Source organism: Macaca fascicularis, chromosome 3 (assembly GCF_037993035.2).
Source record: "Macaca fascicularis isolate 582-1 chromosome 3, T2T-MFA8v1.1".
In the NCBI taxonomy this organism is placed as follows: domain Eukaryota; kingdom Metazoa; phylum Chordata; class Mammalia; order Primates; family Cercopithecidae; genus Macaca; species Macaca fascicularis.
Genome location: NC_088377.1, coordinates 32,460,025 through 32,479,176, shown reverse-complemented (window position 1 = coordinate 32,479,176; position 19,152 = coordinate 32,460,025). Strand labels below are relative to the sequence as shown.

The 19,152-nt window shown below is 37.7% G+C and overlaps 1 pseudogene; it reads left to right on the top strand.

Annotated features, from left to right (window-relative positions):
• Positions 1-11,192: 11,192 nt before the first annotated feature.
• On the top strand, positions 11,193-16,909 carry LOC123572523 (DNA-directed RNA polymerase II subunit RPB3 pseudogene; annotated as a pseudogene).
• The last annotated feature ends 2,243 nt before the right edge of the window (positions 16,910-19,152 follow it).

Genomic DNA, 19,152 nt, shown 5'->3' with positions numbered 1-19,152 from the left:
AAGTTTGTGATGAAAAGATTTGACTCATTGTGCTTTCTGTGTGTACCCTCCCTGGTTAATTAATTTAAGAAGAAGTCTCACTTATGTAACTGAGATGTTAAATGGCTGGATGATCTCATGATTCCCATTTCAGTACATTGACTTTTTTAAAAAAACTGAATTATAAGAGTTGTCATTAGATTACTTAGAAACAGGAGTATTAGAATGTAGATTGGTTCCTCTCTCTGTTTTCTTTCTAAAAAACTCTACAGATATATGAATCTCCTGGAAGGAAAAGAAATAAAATTGATCCCATATCTATGTTGAATTTTCTTAATGTAAAATATATGATATTTTCAATCACCAGTACATCATATATTCAGTCATGCCATTTTACAGCTGGATTCTTAGAGATTACTCTTACAAATCTCACACTCATGCCCTGTTTTCTCTCCAAACTGGTTGCATTTCCTTCCCCATTTCTGTATATTTTATTTTATTTTTTACTTTCTTGCTTTCTTTTTACAGTACTTTGGAATTTTGAAAACCAACATTAAGGTAGCATTAAGGTTATGAATTTAAAATGCTGGAGATGAGCATAGGCAAAGAGTAAGTTTCTTCAAGTAACACTATATATGATTAAAAACAAACTATGCTTTCAAAAATGCATGCCATGAGGAAGAAACAAGGTGTGGGATGCTCACTGTTATATTGTATGAAAAGAACACATTAAAAAAGAGGCATATAATTGGTTTTCTAGGGTATAGAACCATGAAAAAGGTATACTTAAACTGTAAAAGCAGTATATTATTCTTCCCTATTAAATACTTTAGTAAAATTTAATCCAAATATCCAAAAAATATTTAGTTTATTAAGTTTGTAAGTGGCTAATAGCATCAGACTCAGAGGGAATGATGGGGTAGAGGGACAGCCCTTCATAGGCAGCTACGATTTCGGTATCCCATTATCATCCTTAGTGTCAGAAGAGCTAGGAATTTTAGGTTACAGAGGATTTTCCAAGTAAATAATACTGAGTAACTCTGCCAACTGAAGTCTACACGATCTGAAGGAGAAAATAACACAGAAGTCCCCCTTTAGGTTTAGTTTCAAATACAACATTCACTGAGATAATAAGGAACTACTAGTGTTCCAGAACCATAGAGCCTAGAGCAGCTTGAGGCTGTCTCACAGTAAACTGACAGAGTTCATTTGGAGGAATTCAAAACTCACTGAGAAAAATTGCTGAATCTATTTTATTTCAAAGACTATAACTTGTGATTCTAGTATAAAAGATAAAAGACAAAAGGATCAAAAATAACTATAGCTACAACAATTTGTTAATGGATTTATAAAATTAAAAGATATGAGGTGTGACATAAATAGCATAAAATATGGCGGGGGTGCAGAGTGAAAGTGTAGAGACTTTGTATGCAATTGAAGTTAAGCTGTTATTAGCTTATAATAGAACGTTATAAGCATAAAATGTTATGTATAAACTCCACGGTAACCACCAAGAAAAGACCTCTAGTAGATACAGAAAAGATAAAAAGAAAGGAATCAAAGCATAACACTATAAAAATTCAACAAATCAAATCACAAAGGAAGACAGCAAGATTGGTAGAAGGGAACAAAGGAAATAGCAATAATAAAATGGCAACAGTAAGTTCTTGCAGATCAGTAATTATCTTAAATGTAAATGGATTAAATTATCAATCAAAAGACACAGTAGTGAATGGGGTTAAAAAAAAAAAACCAAAACACAAGATTTAACAACATGCCAACTATAAGGGAAGCACTTTAGCCTTAAGAATGTAAGTAGACTGAAAGTAAATGAATGGCAGAATATATCCCATGCAAATGGTACACAAAAGAGAGCAGAGGTGGATATATTTGTGCAAGATAAAATAGACTTTCTGTCAAAATCTGTCACAAGAGACAAAGAAGTTCTCTATATTATGATAAAGGGGTCAATTAATCCAGGAGATATACAAGTATAAATATAGATGCACCCAACATTGAAGCACCTGAATATGTAAAGTGAGTTTTCTAATTATAAAAACAATATAAGCACCGGGATTATTAATTTTATGTGTGAACATGACTGGGCCAAGAAGTGCCCAGATATCTGGATAAATGTTATTGTGTGAGGGTGTTTCTAAATGAAATTAACATTTGACTTGGTGGACTGAGTAAAGCAGATCACCCTCCCCAGTGTGAGTGGACCTCATCCTATATGTTGGAAGACTGAATAAAAACAAAAGGTGGAGTAAGGGAGAATTCGCTCTTGCTCTTACCTGGATGTCATTGATTGGGGACATTAAATTTTTCCTGCCTTTGTGCACAGCCTCATAGTGGAACTTACACCATATGCTCTCCTGGGTCTGGATTTCTCAGCCTCCAAAATCATGTAAGCCAGTTTACACACACACTCACACATATGTATGTATTCTCCAATATCTTATTTGTTCTGTTTCTATGAAGGACCCAGACTAATACAAGCTTGTTGTTTATTCTGAACATGAGAAATACAAAAAGTCTATAAAGAAGATAATAAAAATCACACATAATCTACCACTAGAGTTAACTACTTTTCAGATATTGGTATATTTTTCTCTAGTCTTTTACTATGCATCTATGTATGGATAAATGAGCATATAAAATATGTATATGCAAAATATATGTACATTAGGCAAAATATGTATAGATGTGTACATCTATGCAAATATCTGTTGGTGACTAACAAAATTGGAATGGTGCTGTATATACAATATTGTAATATTTTAAATACAAAATTATAAGCATCTCTCATATCATAAAATAGTCTCCAAATAGATGGTTTTCAATAGTTACATTATATTCATGAAGTTATAATAACTTATTTAACTATTTAGGTAATTAAATATTAATTATTTTTTCAAACTCTGATTATCTTTTGTAATAGTCCATTTTCACACTGCTATAAAATTTTGTATAAGTCCATTTTCTTGCTACCTGGCTGGGCACCGTGGCTCACGCCTGTAATCCCAGCACTTTGGAAGGCCAAGGTGGGTGGATCATGAGGTTAGGAGATCAAGACCATCCTGGCTAACACGGTGAAACCCCATCTCTACTAACAATACAAAAAAATTAGCCAGGCGTGGTGGCACGCACCTGTAGTCCCGGCTACTCGGGAGGCTGAGGCAGGAGAATCGCTTGAATCCTGTAGGCAGCGGTTGCAGTGAGCCGAGATCACACCACTGCACTCCAGCCTGGGCAACAGAGTGAGACCCCATCTTAAAAAAACAAAAAACAAAAAACAAAACAAACAAAAATCTACCTGAGACTGGGTAATTTATAAGAAAAGAGCAGTTCTGCAGGCTATACAGGAAGCATGACTGGAAAACCTTAGGAAGCTTACAATCATGGCAGAAGGCAAAGGGGAAGCAAGCATATCCTACCATGGCAAAGCAGGAGAGAGAGAGAGAGAAGAGAGCTAAGGGGGAAGTGCTACACACTTTTAAACAAACAGATCTTGTGAGAACTCCCTCACTATCATGAGATCAGCAAGGGGAAATTCTGCCTCCATGATCCGATCACCTCCTACTAGGTCCCTACCCCAACACTGGAGATTTCAATTCAACATGAACGAGCGGGCATACAGAAACAAACCATATTATTCCACTCGTGGCCTCTCCCAAATATCACGGCCTTCTTACATTTCAAAATCAATCATGCCTTCTCAACAGTCCCCCAGAGTCTTAAATCATCCCAGCATTAACTCAAAAGTCCAAGTCCAACGTCTCATCTGAGACAAGCCAAGTCCCTTCTACCTATGAGCCTGTGAAGTAAAAATCAAGTTACTTCCAAAATACAATGGGGGTACAGGCTTTGGGTAAATGTTCCTGCTCTAAATGGGAGAAATTGGCCAAAACAAAGGGGCTACAGGCCCCACACAAGTCTGAAATCCATCAGGGCAGTCATTAAATCTTAAAGCTCCAGAATAACCTCCTTTTCCTCCATGTCTCTCATCTAGGCCATACTGAAGCAAGGGATGGGCTTCCAAGGCCTTGGGCAGCTCTGCCCCTATGGCTCTGCAGTGTATAGCCCTGTGGCTGCTTTCTCAAGTTGGCATTGAGTGCCTGTGGCTTTTCCAGATTTGTGGTGCAAGCTGTCATTGGATCTACCATTCTGGGGTCTGGAGGACAGTGGCCCTCTTCCCACAGCTCCACTAGGCTGTCCCCCAGTGGGGACTCTGTGTGTTGGCTCCAACCCCACATTTCCACTTTGTACTGCCCTAGTAGAGGTTATCCATGAGGGCTCTGCCCCTGCAGGAAACTTCTGACTGGACATCCAGGAATTTCTATACGTCCTCTAAAATCCAAGTGGAGTTTTTCAAACCTCAACTCTTTCCTTTTGTACACCCACAGGTCCAACAACACATGAAGCAATGACCCAAGCTGTACCTTCACCCCTTTTAGCCATGGCTGGAGTTGGAGCAGCTAGGATACAAGGTACCTTGTCCAGAGTTTGCATAGAGCAGCAGGGTCCTGTGCCTGGCCCATGAAACCTTTTTTCCCTCCTAAGCCTCCAGGCCTTTGATAGAAGGGGCTGCCCTAAAGGTCTCTGAAATATCTTGAAGACATTTTCCCCACTGTCTTGGCTATTAACATTTTGTTCCTCTTTACTTATGCAACTTCTGTAGCAGGCTCGAATTTAGCCCCTGAAAATTGATTTTTCTTTTCTACCACGTGGTAAGGTTGCAAATTTTCCAAACTTTTATGTTCCTCTTCCCTTTTAAATATAAGTTATCTTTGCTTATGGAAATGGCCATAGGATTTTAGAAGCAGCCAGGTAACTTCTTGAATGCTTTGCTGCTTAGAAATTACATCTGCCAGATACCCCAAATCATCTCTTCCAAGTTCAAAGTTCCATAGATCTCTAGGGCAGCAGCAAAATGCTGCCAGTCTCTTTGCTAAAGCGTAGCAAGAGTGACCTTTGTTCCAGTTCCCAATAAGTTCCTCATCACCATCTGAGACCACTTTAAGCTGGACTTCATCGTCCATATCATGTGTTTTGGTCAATACTACTCAACAAATCTCTAGGAAGTTCTGAACTTTCCCTCATCTTCCTGTCTTCTTCTGATCCCTCCAAACTGTTCCAACCTCTGCCCATTATCCAGTTCCAAAGTCACTTCCACATTTTCAGGTGTCTTTATAGCAATGCCCAGCTCCTCTAGTACCGAGTTTTTATATTAGTTCATTTTCACACTTCTATAAAAAACTATGTGAGACTGAGTAATTTATAAAGAAAAGAAGTTTAATTGACTCACAGCTCCATAGGCTGTACAGGAAGCATGGCTGGGAGGCCTCAAGAAATTTACAATCAAGGTGGAAGGTGAAGGGGAAGCAAGCATATCTTACCACGTCAGAGCAGGAGACAGAGAGAGAATGAGCAAACAGGGAAGTATTAAACAACCAGATCTTTTAAACAACCAGATCTCCTGAGAACTCACTCACTATAGTGAGAACATCAAGGGGAAAATCCAACCCCCGATCTAATTACCTTCCTCTGGATCCATCCCCCAACAATGGGGATTACAATTTAACATGAGATTTGGGTGGGGACACGGAGCCAAACCATATCACCTTTTAAGGATTTATTTTTAGAAGTAAGATCAAAGGGTATAAACATTCTTATGACAGAGGGCATGACATAAGAATTTAGAAAACAGAGAATTTAGAAAATAGTCCAGAATTGCTGTCCAGAAAATATTAACTATTGAAAACAAAATAAGCATTTAAAATAGAATATAAAGTTAAGCATAAAAGTATTAACATCTAATTATTATACACTTTCTGTAATTGAACTTGAACGGTTAGGACAATTTTTAAAGGCAGTATAGTGGTTAAGCATTGCCTTTGAAGCCATGCTTTATGGGTTTAATTCCATTGTGCTATTTGCTTGTTGGGTATTGTATAATTTTGCTATGGTTTCCATAAGAGAATAGCACAGATTTGGTGGCACAAACAACAGAATTTTATTTTCATAACTCTGAAGGCTGGAAGTCCATGATCATGGTGCAGCGTTGGGTTCTAATGAGGCCTCTCCTCTTAGTTTGCCGATGGCCATCTTCTTGCTGTGCCCTCACATGGTCTTCTTTTCTGTGCATGTGCATGCCTGGTGGGTCTTCCTCTTATTAGAAGGTCATAGGTCTTACTGGATTATAGCCTCACACTTCTGACCTCATTTAACCTTATTAACCTCCTTATAGACTCTATCTCCAAATATAGTCACATCAGGGGTTAGTGATTCAACACATGAATATTGGGAGGACACAATTCGATCCATAACAGGTATGGTTGGCCAAGTTACTCAATGTCTGCATATCTGAGTTATCTCATTTGTAAAATCAAGGTAATAACACTTTTTGGCTATGATGGGATTAAATGTGCTTTTATGCATAAAGCATTCAAGAACAGTGCCCAGCACATGGCAAGTATTCAATAGATAAGTAGTGTCACATTTAAAAATTAAAAGTTTACATGGGCATGGTATGAATTAATCATAATACACTATAAAAAATAGCTTCCATAGCAGAATTTCTAAGTTTGATACAATATTAATTCTTATAATTATTAGGAGTAATTAGTATTAATGGAGAAGAAATAGAAACTTTAAGCAAGTAATCTAAAATCATATAATGAATTGACAGCATGATTAAATGCAAATGTTTCAAGAAAAGTTATATTCTTTTAATTCCTTTGAAATTAAAATAACTGTCATAAAGAAGGCTAGTCATCATCTATAGTAAATATTTTTGCATTGTAATAGGTGGAAATATGGGTTTAAAAATTTTTTTAAATCACTTGGAAGATTTCACTTATTTCTGCTTTTTTAAACTGCTCCATCCACATAGAAAATAAACCTCCCAATACAACTAGCTCTAAAATGTTTAGTAGGATGTTTATGAATAAGCAAAATAGGCCAGGCACAGTGGTTCATGCCTGTAATTCCAGCACTTTAGGAGACCAAGGCAGGTGGATCACCTGAGGACAGGAGTTCAAGACCAGCCTGACCAACATGGTGAAACCCCATCGCTACTAAAAATGGAAAATTAGCTGGGTATGGTGGCACATGCCTGTAATTCCAGCTACTCAGGAGGCTGAAGCAGGAGAATCGCTTGAACCCAGGAGATGGAGGTTGCAGTGAGCCAAGATTGCGCCACTGCACTCCAGCCTGGGCAACAAGAGTGAAACACCTTAAAAAAAAAAAAAAAAGAATAAGAAAAATAAGTGCCAAGATACTAAGAGCATCCATATTACCTCCTTATTGAAATAAACGTAGTGGAAAATGAAGCAGCCCACAAATGATACCTGAGCTATATTTTGTGAGGAGTGGTAGGCAAGGTAACATTGAAAATGCAAAGGAGCAGATGATTAAGATAATATAGATATTCATGTAATATCCTTGAGTATAGCTGAAGGACGCCTAACTCAGCACGACAGGGAGAGATTAGGCAAGAATTCCAGCGTCATAGTGGTCATCTTGGAATAATGGAGAAATGGCATTGAGGTGAAGATGACTACAAGAGAGCTGGCAATAGAGGCAGTGGAAAGGGATACCTTAGCCAAGCAGAGGTGTAGAAGACAGGCTTAAATGTGACAAAACTAAAGGCAGATAGAGTAGTAAAGACTGCGCTGATGATCCAGCCAGAATTAGGTAGTGGAGATAAAAGAAAAAGAGCAGAAAAGGTTGAGAAACACTTAAGCATTAAAAGTATTAGAACTATGGATGGGTAGATATGGAACTGTGGGAAAGGAAAAGGATTAGACAGCAATTCAGGAAGAGGAGCAATTTAGAGGGAAGATGACACATTCAGATTTCAAAATATTAGGATCCACGTGATGATAAGTGGTTGACAGAAGGTTGAATATATAAATGCAGAGCACGGGGATTAAGGCAGGGTTGTACAGCAGTTGAAACAAGAGACTGGACGAGATCACCCACAGAGTATTAAAAATGATAAGTGGGTAGGGAGAAGAAAGGGATAAAGTGAGGTATAAAAATACAGTCAGATAGAAGAAATAATCCCTAGTATTTTTTTTTTTTTTTTTTTTTTTTTGAGACGGAGTCTCGCTCTGTCGCCCAGGCTGGAGTGCAGTGGCCGGATCTCAGCTCACTGCAAGCTCCGCCTCCCGGGTTCGGGCCATTCTCCTGTCTCAGCCTCCTGAGTAGCTGGGACTACAGGCGCCCGCCACCATTCATTGCTACCTCTTTTGAAATGTACAGTAGGTTATTGTTTACTACGATTACCAATTTACTTAATACTAGGGATTATTTCCCTAGTATTAAGTAAATTGGTAATCGTAGTAAACAATAACCTATTGTACATTTCAAAAGAGGTAGCAATGAATAATTACAACGTTTCCAGCAGAAATAAAATATAAATGTTTAAGGTGATGGATATCCAGATTACCCTGATTTGGTTATTACACATTATGTGAATGTATCGAAATGTCACATGTACCACAAACACATTTAAATTTATCATGTATCAACAAAAAATATTTTGCCCAATGACTTAGAGACAGAAGCCTGGAAAACATCAATATTAAAGGAAAAACCACACAGATGAAACCCATGAAGGATCCAGAGGAGAGATGAAAACCAGAAAAAACCTGAATTACAGAAGATACATGTGCAGAGATTCTAACATAGGGGAGCCTTTGATAAAAGCCCACTGAATATGCCAAAAAGAAATTAATTTGTGATCTTAGAGATGTCAGTGTCTGTATGGTGAGGGAACTAGGAAGATGAACAGATTGTAGTGAATTCCTCTGAGTAGGAGATGAACGTTTAGAAATACCTTAGAATATTTCTCAGCTTATACAGGCAAGAAATAGTGTCTCACCTAAGGTAATATCTCTGTAGTGAAACACAGACAGAAGTGTTCAAAATAAATGATGTGCAGAGACTAGATGGAGAAGTCTGGCCCAGATAGGAGACTACAGTTTAAGCTAGGATTATCAGCCTAATGAAATGCTTTACTTGGGAGAAAACAGAATTTCAAATGGAGAGCTAGCCAATGAGAAAAGAAAATGCATCATTATTTCAAACAGAAAACGAAGGAACCACAAGCAGAAGTAGCAGTAAGGTTGACTTTTGATGTCATGTCCTGCAAATTACTCAGACAGGATTCCTTAAATACCCTAGACTAAGGGCAGGACAAGTTTCAGAGAATGAACTGGGCTTGAATGTGTCAGTAAAGATCAAGTTGCTCCAACAAAAGGAGAGGAGTGTGGGCACAGGGAGCTCGGGAAGCATAGGAAGAGATTGACAGGGGAAAACATGATTTTACAAGTTTAATCTGCATAGATACGCAAGATGGGCTTCACAGCTAAACTGTTAGGACACATGAAAGAGTCAGGGAAGTAAATTATCCAATGGAATAAGAAATGGACAAAGAAAAAAAGAATAGCATGTCAGAAGTCAAATACATGAGAGTTTCCATGCCTGGCACATAAGAATGTGGTAAAGTTTTATTGAATGAAGAAATGAATGAGTAAACAAATTAATGAAAAAATAATGAATGCGAAGACTGGTCACAGTTTCATTGTTTTACTTTATCTAAATTAAGATAGAAACACAGTATCCATGCTTCATCTAAAATTTCCACTTTTTAAATTATGCATGGATTATCCCCCTCACCCCCAAACTTCTCTAGACAAGAGCTGACTTTATAAAAGAAAATAAAACGTTAATTAAATTTTATTTATTTGGAAAATTAAATAGAATTGGTGGAAGCCATTGATGAAAATCACTTACAAACATAAAGAATTAGTTTTCCTTTACTATTGTCCTACTTTTCAGTTTCCTCTCAGTAGGAAAGTTATTAATCTGTTGTGTTTTATTGCAGAGTCATAATTTTACATTTAATTATACATACAACCTGCCCTAAGCATACCCTTACTAAAGGGCATACCTTAATAAAGACGATACAACATGCCTCCATAACTTAGCAAGGTCAATCCGTGAGAAGAATAAATAAAAACGTAATTTAGTAACTGCTAGAATAATCTGAGAAGATAGAAATGAAGATCATGTCTGGAGGACAAAATGATTTTTAAAAAATAGAAAATGATGAAGTCACAAGGTAAATGATAAAAAGGGCTGGATTTGGAGTCAGAAGACAAGGGTTCTTGTTCTGTGACTGACTTTGTAGTCTAGGACAAACCATTTAATGTGTCTTGCTTTGTTTTCCTCATCCACTATGCAGAAGTCATAGTGATCTTTTTAAAACATAAATCAAATCACATCACTTCCCTGCCTAAAATCCTCCAATAGTCTCTTCTTACAACTGGAATGAAATCTAACCCCTTCCTCGTGACCTTCAGCATTGTGAACATGAACGGAACCCTGCCTACCTCTTTAAACTCCTGTCTTTTCCTTTTTCCTTTCATTCACTGTTCCTAGATTGTTCTTCAACCCTGTGAAGCTCACATTTGCTGTCTGTCTGCCTGAAATACTGAGTCCTAGGTCCTCTTGTTGTTGACTATTTCTTGTTATTTAGGTGTCAGCTCAGATGCTACCTGCTGAGAGATGCCTTACTTTACTTTCTGTAGAAAAATAGCTACCTTACTCTCATCCATCAATCGCTTTCAAAGAACTGTAACTTATTTTTGTTAAACTAAGTATAGAAAATAATATCTTGTTTACTATTTAAGTCTTTATATATTGTGTGTGTCCTCCTACCAGACATCTCCTTGCCTATCTTGTTCATCACTGAAATCTTTGACTCTGGCTAACAATTTATGTTTCACAAGAATTTGTAGATGAAAGGAGAAAAAAAGGGGAAAAAAAGGAGAGGAGAGAAGAGAAGAAAGGAAAGGAATGAAAGGGGAAGGAAAAAAGAGGAAGAAAGGGAGGGAGAAAACAAATAAATAAAATAGTTGGCAATAAAATGAGAAAAAAATATGAGAAATTATATTGGGAAAAAACCATCAAGGCATTGTTTAAATATCACTTCATGCTTGAATATATTTAAATACCATAAACTTGTTATGATTTAAAGGAACTCCAAAGACTATTGTTTTCATTTTCTTGATATTTCAGTGAAGCCTGCAAAATGTATATGTGGGGAAGTGAGAGTAGATGTGTGATTTAATTTTTGTGCTTTATTTGGGTGAAACTGGTGTATGAAGAAACATAAGAGACACCCTCAGAGCACAATCAAGATGTCAGCATTCACAAACCCATGTGCTACCCCTCTAAATTATACTCCTCCAGATGGCTTGGTTAATTTTGAAGTGGATAAAGCTAACAGTGCCAGATCACACCCAAGCAGTATAAAACTGTATAAGAACACAATAAAACAGTAATAAACAATAGATTATTTTAGTGGCATATGGCAGATACTGAGTCAGGCCAGCCTCAAATGTAATCTTTGGATTCTGTTTAAAAATCAGTGTCTGAGTTAGAGCATTAGCATTCAAAGCACTCCTGTAAGCAGTAAGCAACTATTCTAAAGAAGAGAAAGGGAGGGTCAGATAAAGGAGAAAAGGAAAACACAATGGTCACTGGAGAAGAAAGATAAACAAGAAATAATAAGCAGTGCTTGCATGACAATCTACAAGGGGAAACATAAAATTCATGAAAGCATTCAACAGGAAGAGATGGCAACAAGTAGACCAATATGAAGGAAATGGATGTGGGAGCTCCCAGCAAGAAGGGGAGCAAACGAGAAGAGGAAAATCCATATAAACAAAATAACAATTCTTCCCTTTTCTGAATATCTGGACATAAAATTTATTATCTTCCCTTAAAATGACAAAAATTGTATGTTGTATCATAAAAGTTGGAAATATATTGTTAAAACCTTAACTCTGCAATCCCTAAGTAAAAATTCCCTCTTCCAAACATGTCTTCACCCCTACGCTAAACCCAACCATCTTCTCCTGGGAGAGGGATGCTTCAGAACAATGAGAGATCCGTTCAAATTGCTGAAATTAAAGCTTCCAAGTGAAGAGCCCAGGATATAGCCCCTTTTACCTAATTACATCCTATTCATACTATGTATTTCAACGTAAACAAGACTTCCTCCATACCAAGTGAGAGATTGTACACCTAGACACTACATAAAAAAGTATTTTTTCCAGAAAAATACTTTTCAAGTGAGAGTTTTGTTAATGGTTAGTTTCTTGATAACATGAGTGATCTGAACAAAGTTAATTATCCACATAATTAACTATATGTGGCTGAATAGGAAGTCCCAGCCTTCATTCCCACTCAGAAACACTAATTGCACACAAATGGACACACTAAACATTTTTGCCTGAATTCCAGATTCCAATTAAGATGTTGTAGTATTCCAAGTGTGCACAAACTAGGGAATAGTCAAATCGAGTTGAGTAAGAAGAGCAATTTCATTTACCTGTGTCAGCCTCTCCCCCAAGTTAGCACAGCTCAGTGCCAAGACAGAATGCCTCTTTCACATCTGTTACCTCTGGGAGAAAAGAATTGAGCATGCCTCCGACATTCCAGCTTTTCACAGAGCTGCCCAAGAAACTGGTCTCTGACTTCCTTGATTGGTGTGCCAACAGAACTAGCACAATTTGAATGCCTGGGGATCACTGAGGACAATGGAAAGCAGCAGGTGGCTTGATATGGTTGGCACAGCATGGCACAATTGGGTGAAGAAGTGCACAACTTAAGACTTTTCCTTAGCAAGGAGGGATAAGAGTGGAGCATGTGTTGACACTCTGGCTCTTCAGAGGGCTGCCCAAGGGACTAATTTCTGTCTTGCCTCACTTGGAGCACTGACGGAACGAGCATAGTTTGGATGCCTTGGAGCCACTGAGAACAAAAGTTTAAAACAAAACAAAACAAAAAAAAACAGTAGGCAGTTTGCTATAGCCCCCATATCTCAGTAAAATCAAGAGAAGATGCACAACTCAAGGCTCCTCCTTCAACAGGGAGGGAGAAAGGAGCAGAGAATGAGTCTGTCATTCTAGCTTCTTGGAACACCAGCTTCTGAGAAACCGATATCTGTCTCACCTTACTCAGTGTACTGAGAGGAAGCTGGCATGCTCTGGATGTTTGCCAGCCACTGAGAGTGGGAAACTTGCAGTTGTAGAACCAGAGAACATGTGGTGCCACAGACAGATATCAGAAAAGATAATGAGTTCCTGAGGGGAAACAAAAAGCACAGTAAACCTCTCTGAGAAATTGCATGCACAGGCCCAGATACCGCCAAAAAAGTTCCAGAGGATTCCAGAATCGCTTTCTGGGCTACTTAGTGGGGGTCTTATAACAAAGTCAGTCTGAAGACTGGGAGAAGTGACAGATCCCAATATAAAGCTACAAGGTGCATGAAAAACAAGGAAACACGGCTCAACCAAAGGAATAAACTAAATCTCCAGAAACTGGACCTACAAAGAGGTATGTGGACAACTTGAAAGAGAATTCAAAATAATTGTCATAAAGATGCCTAGTGAGCTCAAAGAAATAACAAATGAACAGAATAAAGCATCAAGAAAGATACAGAAAATATAAAAAAGAAGGTTTGGAGCTGAAAAAGAAAATAAACTGCAAAATTCACTGGAGAAGTTTAATGGCAGACTTGATATGCAGGAGAAAACATTAGCAAACTTGAATACGAGTCATGTGAAATTATCTGCTAGAGGCACAAAATGAAAAAAGAATGACAAAGAATAAAGAAAACCTAAGGGACATATGAGGCACCATCAAACGGACCAATATTTGCATTATTGTTGTTTCAGAGGGGAAGAGAGAGAGAACAGGGCAGAAACATTACTTAATTAAATAATGGCTGAAAATTTCCCAAATGTAAGGATGGAAATGGACATCTAGATTTGAGAAACTACATGCTCTAACTAAGATGAATTCAAGGAAACACATACCAAGTAACATCATAATCAAATTGTCAAAAGTCAAAGAAAAACAATTTTGAAAGCACCAGGAGAAAAGCAACTTGTTATGAACAAGAGACTATCACCAGATTTCTCAGAAGAAACATTCCAAGACAGAAGAGAAGTGGAATGATATATTAAAATGCTGACAGAAAAAAAACACCCTGCCAATCACGAATACTGTATCCAGAAAAACTATCCTTCAATAATTAAGGAAAAATACTTTCCCAGATAAAGAAAAGCTGAGGAAATAGAAAAAGATGCAATTTGTGACATCAATAGCATAAAGTGTAGGGGAGGTGAGTAAAAGTTAAGCGTTTTTGTATAGAATTGAAGTTATCAGTGTAAAGTAGATTATTTTAACAATAACATGTTTTATGTAAGTTTTGAAAGTACCTATAGGAGATTCTCAAAAGAAAATGAGAAAGAAACCAAAACATGCAACTACAAAAAAGTCAGAAAAATACAAAGTAAGACAGTGACAGCAACAGTGAGTCAAAAAGCTACAAGACAGCTAGAAAGCAATTTAAGAAATGGCAATAGTAAGTCCTTTCCTATCAATAATTACTTTAAATGTAAATAAATTTAACTCTCAATTAAAAGACTAATATAGTGGCTGAATGGATTTAAAGAAAACAAGACTCAACTATATGCTGTATACAAGAAATGCACTTTAGACTTTAAGATCCACACAGGCTGAAAGTGAAAGGATGGAAAAAATAATCCACACAAATGGTAGTCAAAAAAGACAGCAAGAGTGGTCAAATTTATATCAGACAGAGTAGATTTTAAGTCAAGAGCTGCCAAAAAGACAAAGAAGGACAAGGATATTATATAATGATATACGGGTCAATCTGCCAGGAATATGTAACAATTATAAGTATACATGTGCCCATAATAACAGCACCCAAATATAGGAAGCAATCAATGAAAGAATTTAACAGAGAAATAGACACCACACGATAACAGTAGGGAATTTCAATACACCACTCTCAATAATTGATAGAACATCCAGACAGAAGATCAATAAGGAAATAAATAAACAAGAGGATTTGAACCAGACTATAGATCAAATGGAACAGACATTTGCAGAACATTCCATCCTACAGCAGCAGAATACATATTTTTCTCAAGCATGCATGAAACCTTCTCCAGAATAGATCACATGTTAAGTCACAAAACAAGCCTTAACAAATTTAAGAAGATTGAAACTGTGCCAATTATATTTTCCAACAACAATGGAATGAAATGGAAAGCAAAGGAAAATGGAAAAGTTCTTAGATATGTGGATATTAAACAACACATTGTTGAATAATCAATGAGTCAAAGAATAAATCAGAATGTAAATTTTAGAAAAATATTTTGAGACAAAAATGAAAAGAGAACATAACAAAATGTATAGGACGCACCATGACCAAGTCAGATTTATCCCTGGGTTACACGGATGGCCAACATACAAAAATAATCAATATGAGACACCACATTAACAGAATAAAGGATAAAAATTACATTATTATCTCAATATATGCAGAAAAAGCATCTGAAACATTTAACACTCTTTCATGATAAAAACACTCAATAAACTAAGAATAGAAGAAAATTACCTCAACATAATACAGGTTACAGTGAATGTCATACTATACAGTGAAAAACTAAAAGCTTTTCCTCTAAGATCAGGAATCAGTTAAGGATGCCCACTCTGACCACTTCCATTCAACATACTACTGGAAGTCCAGGCCAGAGAAATTAGGCAAGAAATATAATTAAAAGTCATCCAAATAAGAAAGAAAGAAAATTTCACTGTTTGCGGATAATATGATGCTATATGTGGAAAACTTTGACAATTACACACAGAGACACACACACGTTCACAAACCATTAGAACTAATAAACCAATTAAGCAAAGTTGCAGGATACAAAATCAACGCACAAAAATCAGTTGAGTATATGTACACTACCAATGAACAATTGGAAACAAAAATGAAGAAGATAGTCCATTTACAACTGAATCAAAAAGAATAAAATTCTTAGTAATAATCTAAACTGAGAAGTATTATGAAATATGTAGACACTGAAATCTAAAAAAGATTGCTAGCCTCCCCCCCGCCCACACACACACACACAAATAGGGGACACAATGCCTTAAGCCAACCAGCCCACAATGTCAAGTTCATCATCCAGAACACCAACCCGGCAGTGGCTATTTCGATTCGGAGTGTCTTCTCGCTGAGGTGCCCATAATAGTCATTGACTGGGTTCAAATTGATGCCAATTCCTCAGTTATTCATGATGAGTTCATGGCTCGCAAACTTAGATTAGTTCTCCTCATTAGTGATGACATTGTAGACAAGCTGCTATCCTCCCGGGACTTCCCATGTGAAGAGTTCTGCGAGTGCTTGGTGGAGTTCACCCTCGATGTGCAGTGCAATGAAAAGCAGACTTGACATGTCGTGTCTTGAGACCTCATCTCCAACAGCCCCCAGGTCATTCCAGTGAACCAAGATGATGACCCTAATGACTACGTGGAGCAGGATGACATTCTCATCATCAAGTTGAGAAAGGGCCAGGAGCTGAGACTTTGAGCCTATACGAAAAAAATGCTTTAGCAAGGAGTATGTTAAGTTGAACCCTACTGCAGGGGTGACTTGAATACAATCCAGACAATGCCATGAGGCAGGCAGTGTACCCCAAACCCAAGGAGTGGCGCAAGAGTGAGCACTTGGAGCTGGATGAGGATGAGTCACAGGTGCCCTGTGACCCCAAGGGCAAGCCAGAAAGGTTTTACTACAACATGAATTCTTATGGCTCTCTGTGTCCTTAAACCATGTCCTCTTAGTTCTCACTGGATTGAAGAAGAAGCTGAGGGATTTACAAACTCAATTAAGCCACGAGATCCAGAGTGACATGCTAACTATAAACTAGCTGCAGCTTGCTGCTTCAGCCAGAATGGGGATTTAAGCCAGCAGCTGGATTTGGGGGGTGTCTCTTGAGACTCTTCTAGTTTTTGGAAATCTAGTCTACTGTTGCTTGAGCTTCTTGGCAGGTCATCAGTACCAACTAGAAGCAGGAAATAGACTACTAGGGATGCCAGCGGCTTTTAAGCGGGACAGTTTTTTACTGGCCCTAACTGCTAATTGCCATCAGTGCTCCACAGATCCCAAAACATCCCTGTTAGCCTGTTTCCTAATGCAGCTGTAGGGGAGCCAACCGGACTTCTCTCCTGGTTAGTTCAGCTCTTTACTTTAAATGCTTTCTATCCAAAAGGAATAATTTCAATTGTACCTTAGATTTCTGGTTTTAAGATTGAATGTCACAGCCTTCATTCAAAGGGCCTATAAACCCTTCCAGTTCTTTCCCCAAGGCTGGCCTACTAGCCCTTCAAATTCCCAGGTGTCTTTAATTTGAGAAGTAACCTTCTGGGAATAACATCAGACCCTGGCTGTGCCCTCCCCACGATGTAAACACAATATTTCACTCTCTACCCAGCAATTACAAACCCCTTCACCACCAATACCTGATTATTTAGTTTGTTGTTGGTGGTGGTGGTAGCGGTGGCAGCGGTGGCAGCGGCCAGCAGGAGCAAGGGCCCCTCCCACATACACAGAAGTATTTCATTTCACCTAAATGAAGGCTCTGGCCCTGACCTCTTAACACTATCTCCAGGGAGGAACATGCACAAAGCAGTTAATTAGGTAGCCTGGAAAAAACACAGAAAGAAAGAGATATTTATTGATTAACAGAAGTTGTCTTTTTAAAAGTGTTTATTTTCGGTAATGAAAAGCACAACATAATCTCAAAAAAAAAAAGAAAATAAAAAGAAAAGAAGACACAAATAAATGGAAAGACTTCCCATGTTCATGGATTAGAAGACATTGTTCAAATGTCCATACCATCCAAAGTCTACACATTTAATGCAATCCCTATTAAAGTCCTAGTGACATTTTTCACAGAAATTGACAGAACAATTCTAAAAATTGTACAGAAGTACAAAGGACCCCAAAGTAGCCTAAACAATCTTGAGAAAAAGAACAAAACTGGAGGCCTCAAACTTTGTAACTTTAAAACATATTACAAAGCTACAGTCATCAGAAGACCATGGTACTGCAATAAAGATAGACATACTGGCTAATGGAACAATATTGAGAGTTCAGAAATAAACCCACACATATACAGTCAAATGATCTTTGACAGGATGCCAAGACAACACAATGAGAAAAGGATAGTATCAAAAAATTGGTGCTGGACAAACCAGATATTCACATACAAAAGAATAAAATTGGATCCTTATTTTATACCATACACAAAAATCAACTCAAAGTAGATTAAAGACTTAAACATAAGACATGAATTTATAAAACTCCAAAAAGGCAACATAGGGTAAAATCTTCATAACATTCGTCTCGGCAATTAATTCTTGGATATGACACCAAAAGCACAGTAACAAAAGCAAAAATAGACAAATGGATTTACATCAAATGAAAAAGCCAGAAACTAAAAATCTTCTGCATAGTAAAGGAAATAATCAACCGAGTACAAAGGCAACCTACAGAATGAGAGAAAATATTTGTAAACCATATATCTGACAGGGGGTTAATATAAAAATATACAAGAAACTCAATAGCAGAAAATAAAAATAAAATAACTATCTTCAAAGAAGAGATACAAATGATCAACAGGCATATGAAAAGATAGAGAAATGCAAATCAAAGCTACACTGAGGTGTCATCTCATACTCCTTACGATGGCATTATAAAAAATTAAAAATTAAAAAAATAAAATAAAGTGTTGGCAAGTACGTGGACAAATTTGAACCTTGTGCACTATTGGTGAGAATATAAAATGATGTTGGCACTATAAAAAAAAGAACAGCATAGAGATTCATAGAAAAATTAAAAATAAAAACTACCATTTGATCCAGCAATCCCACTTCTGGGCATTTATCCAAAAGAGCTGAAATCAGCACATGGAAGATATTTGCCCTTCCATGTTCATTGCAGCGTTATTCACAATAGATAAGAATTAGAGGCCGGGCGCGGTGGCTCAAGCCTGTAATCCCAGCACTTTGGGAGGCCGAGACGCGCGGATCACGAGGTCAGGAGATCGAGACCATCCTGGCTAACACGGTGAAACCCCGTCTCTACTAAAAAATACAAAAAACTAGCCGGGCGAGGTGGCGGGCGCCTGTAGTCCCAGCTACTCGGGAGGCTGAGGCAGGAGAATGGCGGGAACCCGGGAGGCGGAGCTTGCAGTGAGCTGAGATCCGGCC